The following is a 9129-nucleotide window of genomic DNA, read 5'->3' on the forward strand; positions in this document are numbered from 1 at the left end:
GCAAAAAGTACATTACTTTCATAAGTCATGAAACTCTTCATGTCAAGACCATTAAGCTGAATACCTCTATCAAGAATACCTACCAATAATTATAATTTTGGCAAGAGAATAATTAACTCGTGACCATTTGCTTTTGAGAAGGACAATTGTCAAAATGTAAATACCAAAACATTAATGTAAGGATTTGAGAAACCTAACAATTTAGCAAATTAAAACAACAGCAGCCCAATAATTTAGCAAATTATCAACTTAACAGGTTCAAAAACAGAAAATCACAACAAAAAAATAAAATAAAAATAACAGAAGAACAACAGAACAACAACACATGAACAATTAGCAAATTAACAAGTTCACACTAACAATTAAAATTTACCAGAAGAACACTAATGCAAGTGGAATCATCATGCTAATATGTTTTCTACAAAGATGCTATTTGTGTAGCTAAAGTTTCCTAATTACTAAGATCCAATTATTCTAATTTCACATGCAATCAACTTACTAAGTTTCTAAAAGCTAGAAATGATAAAACCAACCCAAAATATGGTTAAAGCATTTCATCAAACATGTTGAGTGCGGTAAACTTGAAACGAAATAAGAGAATTCAAAGCTTAGTATCAGTGTGATAGAGAAGAGAACATAATTATTGTATACTTTAATTCAGTCTATGAAAAAAATCTAAACCACTGCCAAATCAAATAGTTACTTATTGTAATAGAAATAAGAAGTTGCAGAGTTTCAAGCAGAGTATTGGTGTTGTGTGAGTGTATTGTCTGGTGGTGGGTTTAGGGAACTCACGGCAGCGACAAACAAGAGCAGTTCGACGGCTAGGTGGAGCGCACGGGTTGGTCGCAGAGTTTGAAGCAGGGCAACGTGGCTTCCAGATGAACGTGAATGCGAACGGTGAACGGCAAGTGAACGTGAACGGTGAACACCGAGCAAACTTGAACGGCGAAGAACGCGAACGAAGACGATGGCTAAACGAAGATGCGAACATTAACGGAAACCAACGGCAGCGGAAGCACGGCTGAGCAGACAAAGACGACGGACGCCGAGCTCGAGGAAGCAGCTGCGATCGGTGACAGCGAACGGGGTTGAAGACTTGGAGCACGAGGGAAGCTAAATAGACGGACGGACGGCAGCAGTATGCCACTCCTTGCGGCGGCGGTGGTGTAGGCTTACAGTGTTAGGGTTTTTTGGCTGAGTTTCTGTGAATTAAAGAAACGGAGGGAGAAAGGGAGAAAGAAACGAAGGAGCTTCAGAACCAAGAGTGAAAGTAAGCAAATTTGGCAAAAACGACGAAGTTTCTTTTAAACCGGTCGGTTCTTTGTCCGGTTCAACCGTTCCTGTAGCTCTCTACGGCCACGCTTTTGAAGCGTGGCAGAAAAAAACCTTTTGGCCACGCTTTTAAAGCGTGCCAAAAGAGTACCAGGATATGGCCATGTTTTGTAAGCGTGGCCGTAATGAAACCCTGTCGCCACGCTTTTAAAACGTCCTTGTTTCTCTCTATGGCCACGCTTTTGAAGCGTGGCAGAAAAAATGTGGCCATTTCTCTAATCAATTGCCACCCTTACAAAAGCGTGGCCGTTGATCCTTTTCGCCACGCTTTTGAAGCGTGGCAAAAAAAAGTGGCCAAATCTCTAATCTACCACCACCCTCATAAAAGCGTGGCCATTGACCACTTTTGGCAACACTTTTAAAGCGTGGCAAGAAAAAAGCGTGGCCACATGCCTTTTTTCTTGTAGTGCGCGCACGCGTGGGAGGCCATTTTCTCAAGTGACGCAGACGCGTCAGGGACGCGCACGCGTGGGCGTGTGTGTGCCTTAAGTATGCCTCCAGCCATGCTCCCGCGTGACTCTCTGCTTCTTTTCTTCTTTGTTTTGAAGGCACGTAAGACGCGGTCGTGTCAGCGACGCTTGCGTTGCGTACAAATTTTTTTTATATGCAGAATGTAAATGTAAATGCAGGCTATATGCAGAGATTATGAGAAGAGTAATTAACAAAAATAAAGTGGAATAAAATAAAACTAAGACTGAAACAGAACGATCATACCATGGTGGGTTGTCTCCCACCTAGCACTTTGCTTTTACGTCCTTAAGTTGGACGGTCTTCAAGCTCATTCTGGTTCTGTTGGAGGGTCTTCCAAGAGGAAGACCTCTAGTTCTTTGTGATCCTTAATCTTCTCACCATGATAGAGATTTAGGTGATGTCCATTGACCTTAATGAATTTGGAGCTAGAAGGATGACGCAAGTGAAAAACTCCGTATGGCTCTGCCTTTTCTACTCTGTAGGAACCTTCCCATCTTGATCTTAATTTGCCTGGCATGAGCCTCAGTCTGGAGTTATAAAGAAGAACTAACTCCCCTGGTCTGAACTCTCTCCTTTTTATGTGCTTGTCATGGACAGCCTTCATCTTCTCCTTGTATCGCATGGAGTTGTCATATGCTTCTAGGCGAAGGTTCTCCAATTCTGCTAGTTGTAGCTTCCTTTCAGCACCAGCTTTTTTAAAATTCATGTTGTACTCCCTCACAGCCCAGAAAGCTTTGTGTTCCACCTCCACTGGAAGGTGGCAAGCCTTTCCGTACACTAAGCGGAAGGGGCTCATCCCAATGGGTGTCTTGTATACTGTTCGATATGCCCAGAGTGCGTCTTGTAGCCTGGCACTCCAGTCCTTCCTATGAGACTTTACTATTTTCTCCAGAATACGCTTTATCTCTCTATTAGACACTTCTGCTTGTCCATTGGTCTGGGGATGATAAGCTGTTGCTACTTTGTGAACAATCCCATGCTTCTTCAGTAATCCTGTTAGTCTCCTGTTACAAAAGTGAGTGCCTTGATCGCTCACGATTGCTCGTGGTGATCCAAATCGACAAATAATATGGTTTCTAACAAAGGAAACAACAGTGTTAGCATCATCAGTACGAGTAGAAATTGCTTCCACCCATTTAGAAACATAATCTACAGTTAACAGTATATAAAGGTAACCACTAGAGTTTGGAAATGGACCCATGAAGTCAATGCCCCAAATATAAAAAATTTCACAGAAAAGCATAATCTGTTGAGGCATCTCATCCCTCTTGGATATATTACCAAACCTTTGGCATGGGGAAAAAGATTTACAAAAATTAGCAGCATCTTTAAAAAGAGTGAGCCACCAGAATCCACAGTCTAAGATTTTTCTAGCTGTTCTTTGTGGGCCAAAATGTCCTCCACTCTCAGAAGAGTGGCAGGCCTCTAAAATGGACTGGAATTCTGATTGAGGCACACACCTTCTCATTACCTGGTCAGCACCACACCTCCATAAGTATGGTTCATCCCATATATAATATTTAGACTCGCTTTTCAGCTTGTCCTTTTGATGCTTAGTGAAATTGGGAGGAAAAGTATGGCTAACTAGATAATTAGCTACAGGTGCATACCAAGGAACTACTTCAGATACTGCATGCAAACTATCAAATGGGAGTGGAGTCATCCTTAATGTGCTCAAGGCGACTCAAGTGGTCAACCACTAAATTCTGGTTACCACTCCTATCCTTAATTTCTAAATCAAATTCTTGCAGTAGCAGTATCAAACGTATTAGCCTTGGTTTGGACTCTTTTTAGCTAATAAATATTTTAGCACTGCATGGTCCGAGTACACTACCACCTTAGTACTAAGTAAATAGGTTCGGAATTTATCCAGAGCAAAAACAATAGCAAGAAGCTCTTTTTCGGTGGTAGTGTAATTAGACTGAACAGCGTCTAAGGTCTTAGACGCATAAGCAATTACGAAAGGATCCTTACCTTCGCGCTGAGCCAGCACCGCTCCTACTGCATGGTTGGAGGCGTCACACATAATCTCAAATGGCTGGCTCCAGTCTAGTCCTCTTACAATTGGAGCTTGAGTTAGGGCGATCTTCAGCTTATCAAATGCTTGCATGTAATCCTCACTGAACTCGAACTCAATATCTTTCTACAGTAGTCTGGATAAAGGTAATACTACCTTACTGAAGTCCTTAATGAATCTCCTGTAGAAACCTACATGGCCAAGGAACGAACGGACTTCCCTCACAGAGGAGGGATAAGGTAAACTAGAAATGACATCTACCTTTGCTGGATCTATAGAGATACCAGTATTAGACACAACATGTCCTAGTACAATCCCTTGTTTTACCATAAAGTGACATTTTTCAAAATTCAATACAAGCTTTGAACTAACACACCTGTCTAATACTCTAGCTAAACTATCCAAGCAAAGGTTAAAAGAATCACCATATACGCTAAAATCATCCATGAAAACTTTCATACAATTTCAATGAGATCTGAAAAGATACTCATCATGCATCTTTGGAAAGTAGCCGGTGCATTACATAAGCCAAAGGGCATCCTTTTATATGCATACGTTCCAAAGGGACATGTAAAAGTAGTTTTCTCCTGATCTTCAGGAGCTATATGGATTTGAAAGTAACCTGTATAACCATCTAAAAAGCAGTAATGGGATTTACCTAACAGGAGATCAAGCATCTGATCAATAAATGGCAACGGGTAATGATCCTTGCGAGTGGCTTGGTTGAGACGCCTATAGTCAATGCAAACCCTCCATGAATTCTGCACTCTAGTTGTCAGGAGCTCTCCATGGTCATTCTTTACTGTTGTGACTCCAGACTTCTTAGGCACCACTTGTACTGGACTAACCCATTCACTGTCTGAGATGGGGTAAATGATATCTGCTTCAAGTAGCCTGGTCACTTCTTTCTTGACAACTTCTAAGATGGTGGGATTCAATCTTCTTTGGGGTTGACGGACAGGCTTTGTTCCCTCTTCTAAGTATATTCTATGCTCACAAACCTGAGGGTTGATGCCTACTATATCTGCCAAGCTCCATCCAATTACTTTCTTATGTTTTCTCAGCACACTAAGCAGTTGTTCTTCCTATTGGGAAGTGAGTTACTTTGCAATGATAACTGGGAACTTCTGATTATCTTCAAGGTAAGCATACTTGAGGTGTGGAGGAAGTGGCTTTAATTTCAATTTCTGCTCATGGCTAGGCCTTGGATTATCTTGGGCTAATGATAATGGCAAAGTGCCCTCATTGTGTTCAGAGGGTGTCCCCACACTTTGACCTTGCTCCATGTGCTTCTCTTTTACTTCTTCTTGGTGAACTTCAGCTACAGTTTCATCAATGATGTCACACTGGAAGACAGAATGATCTTTTGGAGGGTGCTTCATAGCTTCATTTAAACTGAAACTCACTGCTCTGCCATCTATCTCAAAGGAGTAAGTTCCTGAGAATGCATCCAGCTTGAACTTTGAAGTCTTCACGAATGGTCTTCCAAGCACGATTGATGATGGTCTTCGTGAGTCATTAGGGGGCATTTCCAGGATATAGAAGTCAATGGAAAATGTGAGCCCCTTAATGCTCACTAATACATCTTCAGCAATTCCAACTACTGCAATAATGCTTTTATCTGCTAACACAAAATGAGCTGCCGACCTTTTTAAGGGAGGGAGCTTCAAAGCATCATATATAGACAATGGCATTATACTAACACACACTCCTAAATTACACATGTAGTCAGAAAATATTACACCTCCAATGGTACATTTAACCATGCATGGACCTGGATCACTACATTTTCAGGTATACCTCCCATTAAAGTAGATATAGAACTACCTAAAGGAATAGTTTCTAATTCATTAATTTTATCTTTATGTATGCATAAATCTTTCAGAAACTTTGCATATTTAGGTACTTGCTGAATAACATAAAAAAGGGGAATGTTACTTCAACCTTTTTGAAAATTTCTACCATTTTGGGATCAAGTTCCATCTACTTCCTGGACTTCCTTGTAAGGTGTGGAAAAGGGATAGGAATGGTGCCACTTGCAGCCTCTGCATCTTTTGGTGCTCCATTTCTTGGCTGAGCTACTTCTTCTTGAACCTCGTCTTACAATTCATCTTCCTCTTTAGCATCTTTCATTTCAGCATCTTCCACGTCCACTGAGTCTTTAATTTGGGTGTGTTCTATTGGGCTTGGCTCCTCCTGGGTCCTCTCTTGCAGTGTGGTTCCGGACCTCAAAGTGATGGCATTGATGTCACCCTTGGGGTTAGGTAAGGGTTAAGAAGGAATTCCATTGGAGCTTAACGGTTGGTTAGTGGAAGTAGGTAATGAATCTATTCGGGCGGTTAGAGCTTGTAAAGTAGCATTCAGACCATTTAAAGTAGAGTTTAGTGTAGTCTGCATGTCTTGTTGTCCTTGTGCGAGAGAACGAAGCATCTCGTCATTTGATGAGGAAGTGGGATAAGTGATCTGAGGGACCTGTTGTTGGTTGTGCTGGGGTCTTTGTGATTGCTGATGCACGAAATTGTGATTTAAAAACTTGGTATGGCGAAATAATGATCTTAACACTTCTTCACAACTCCGATGCAATTAACCAGCAAGTGCACTGGGTCGTCCAAGTAATACCTTACGTGAGTAAGGGTCGATCCCACGGAGATCGTCGGCTTGAAGCAAGCTATGGTCATCCTTGTAAATCTCAGTCAAGCGGATTAAAATGGTTATGGGGTTTTGATAAATAAAATATAAAATAAGATAGAAATACTTATGTAATTCATTGGTGGAAATTTCAGATAAGTGTATAGAGATGCTTTGTTGCTTCTGAACCTCTGCTTTCCTATTGCCTTCTTCCAACCATGCGTTACCTCCTTCCATGGCAAGCTGTATGATCCTTTCGGATGAAAACAAATCCATATGTGCTATCACCGCACGGCTAATCATCTGTCGATTCCCGCTAGCGTCGAAATAGGACCATTGTCCTTTTGTGCACTGTCACTTGCGCCCCACATTCGCAAGTTTGAAGCTCGTCACAGTCATCCCTTCCCAGATCATACTCAGAATACCACAGACAAGGTTTAGACTTTCCGGATCCCAGAAATGCTTCCAATGGTTCTAGCCTATACCACGAAGACTCTGATCTCATGGAATGAAAGGCTCTGTTGTCAGGAGAGGCAACCATGCGTCATGGACCAGGAGGCTAAGAGATACACACTCAAGCTATTGCAGATAGAACGGACGTGGTTGTCAGGCACGCGTTCATAAGTGAGAATGATGATGAGTGTCACGGATCATCACATTCATCAGGTTGAAGTGCGAGTGGATATCTTAGAATAAGAATAAGCTTGAATTGAATAGAAGAACAATAGTACTTTGCATTAATTCATGAAGAACAGCAGAGCTCCACACCTTAATCTATGAGGTGTAGAAACTCCACTGTTGAAAATACATAAGTGAAAAAGGTCTAGGCATGGCTGAATGGCCAGCCTCCAAACGTGTACAATATCAAAAGATGGTCAAAAGACTCTAAGGACTAACCGTCCAAATATTTTCAAAAGAAATCACTAAAAGTAGTTTTTATATAAAACTAGTAACTAGGGTTTACAGAAAATGAGTAACTAAGTACAGATAATGCAGAAATCTACTTTTGGGGCCCACTTGGTATGTGCTTGGGCTGAACATTGAAGTTTTTTCGTGCTTAGGCTGTTTCTGGAGTTAAACACCAGCTTTGGTGCCAGTTTAGGCGTTTTACGCCAGAATTCCTTGGGCTGACTTTGAATACTAGTTTGGGCCATGAAATCTCGAGCATAGTATGGACCATTATATATTGCGGAAAAGCCCAGGATGTCTACTTTCCAACGCAATTGAGAGCGCGCCAATTGAGCTTCTGTAGCTCCAGAAAATCCACTTCGAGTGCAGGGATGTCAGAATCCAACAGCATCTGCAGTCCTTTTTCAGCCTCTGAATCAGATTTTTGCTCAGGTCCCTCAATTTTAGCCAGAAAATATCTGAAATCACAGAAAAATACACAAACTCATAGTAAAGTCTAGAAATGTGATTTTTGCATAAAAACTAATAAAAATATAATAAAAATTAACTAAAACATACTAAAAACTATATAAAAATAATGCCAAAAAGGGTATAAATTATCCGCTCATCAATTGCCTTAGGTGAGGTGCTCTGTAAGGCTGGTTCTGATTCTGCTGTCTGTTGTTGTTATTCCACCTCTGGTTTCCATTGTTATCTCTACCTCCTTTGTTATAGTTGTCCCTCCAGACATGGTTAGAATTATCTCTCCAACCTTGGTTGGGGTTGTCCTGCCATCCTTGGTTATAGTTCCCACCTTGGTTGTAGTTGCTGCTTTGTTGATTGTATCCTTGATTCGGGCGGTCATAGAAGTTATGAGTAGCTACCACAGTGTTGTCTTCTTGTTGGAGCTGCGGGCACTCATCAGTGTAATGACTATAATCAGCACAGATCCTGCATACTCTTTGAGGAACTAATTGTTGGCCTTGTTGTGGTGAGGAGGGCTGAGTTTGTTGTTAATTCAACTGCATCTGTTTTAGTAGGTTGGTCATTTCACATATACTCTGTGTAAGAGCAGTAGTCTTACTGCTAGAGGAAACCTCTGCTACAGTCTTTGAGTGGCTGTTCCTGTGCCTGTGATTTCTAGTGGACTCAGCTAAGTCGCTGATCAGTTGCCATGCTTCATCTGCGGTCTTGTAATTTTTCAGAGAACCATTACTAGCACCAGCTAGTGTAGTTTTATCCCGAGGATTCATGCCTTGAGTGAAGTAGCTGATCAACTCTAACTTGTCAATCATGTGATGGGGGCATGCGTCCAGAAGGTTCTTAAAGCGCTCCCAGTACTCATAAAGAGTCTCTGATTCTCCTTGAACAATACAAGAGATCTCTTTTCTCAATCTATCTATAACTTCAGCTGGAAAGTATTTTTCCAGGAATTCTCTCCTGAGCATATCCCAGTTGGTGACAGTTGCTTCAAGTTGGGAGTAGTACCACTCCTTCGCCTTTCCCTCAAGAGAAAATGGGAAGGCGGTTAACAAAATAGAAGTTTCATTTGCACCATGACGCCTAACAGTAGAACAGGCTGTCTGAAAATCTCTGAGGTGCTTGATGGGCTCCTGAGCAGGTAAGCCATGAAACTTGGGCATCAAGTTGATTAGTGCAGTCTTCAGCTCAAAATCTGCAGCCAGAGTTGGATGATGCACTTGATACGGCTGCAGTGTAAATTCTGGGGCTCCAGCTTCCTGGAGAGTAATCCTCCTAGGTGCTGCCATGTTATCTGCACGTGAATCAAC

General features: G+C 41.6%; 1 non-coding gene across 1 annotated transcript; it reads left to right on the forward strand.

Annotated features, from left to right (window-relative positions):
* Nucleotides 1-8632: 8632 nt before the first annotated feature.
* LOC112745576 (small nucleolar RNA R71) lies at nucleotides 8633-8736 on the forward strand. Its single transcript, XR_003173496.1, has one exon. It is a non-coding gene; the product is annotated as a small nucleolar RNA R71 (small nucleolar RNA).
* Nucleotides 8737-9129: the final 393 nt, after the last annotated feature.

This window comes from Arachis hypogaea, chromosome 14, assembly GCF_003086295.3.
Source record: "Arachis hypogaea cultivar Tifrunner chromosome 14, arahy.Tifrunner.gnm2.J5K5, whole genome shotgun sequence".
In the NCBI taxonomy this organism is placed as follows: domain Eukaryota; kingdom Viridiplantae; phylum Streptophyta; class Magnoliopsida; order Fabales; family Fabaceae; genus Arachis; species Arachis hypogaea.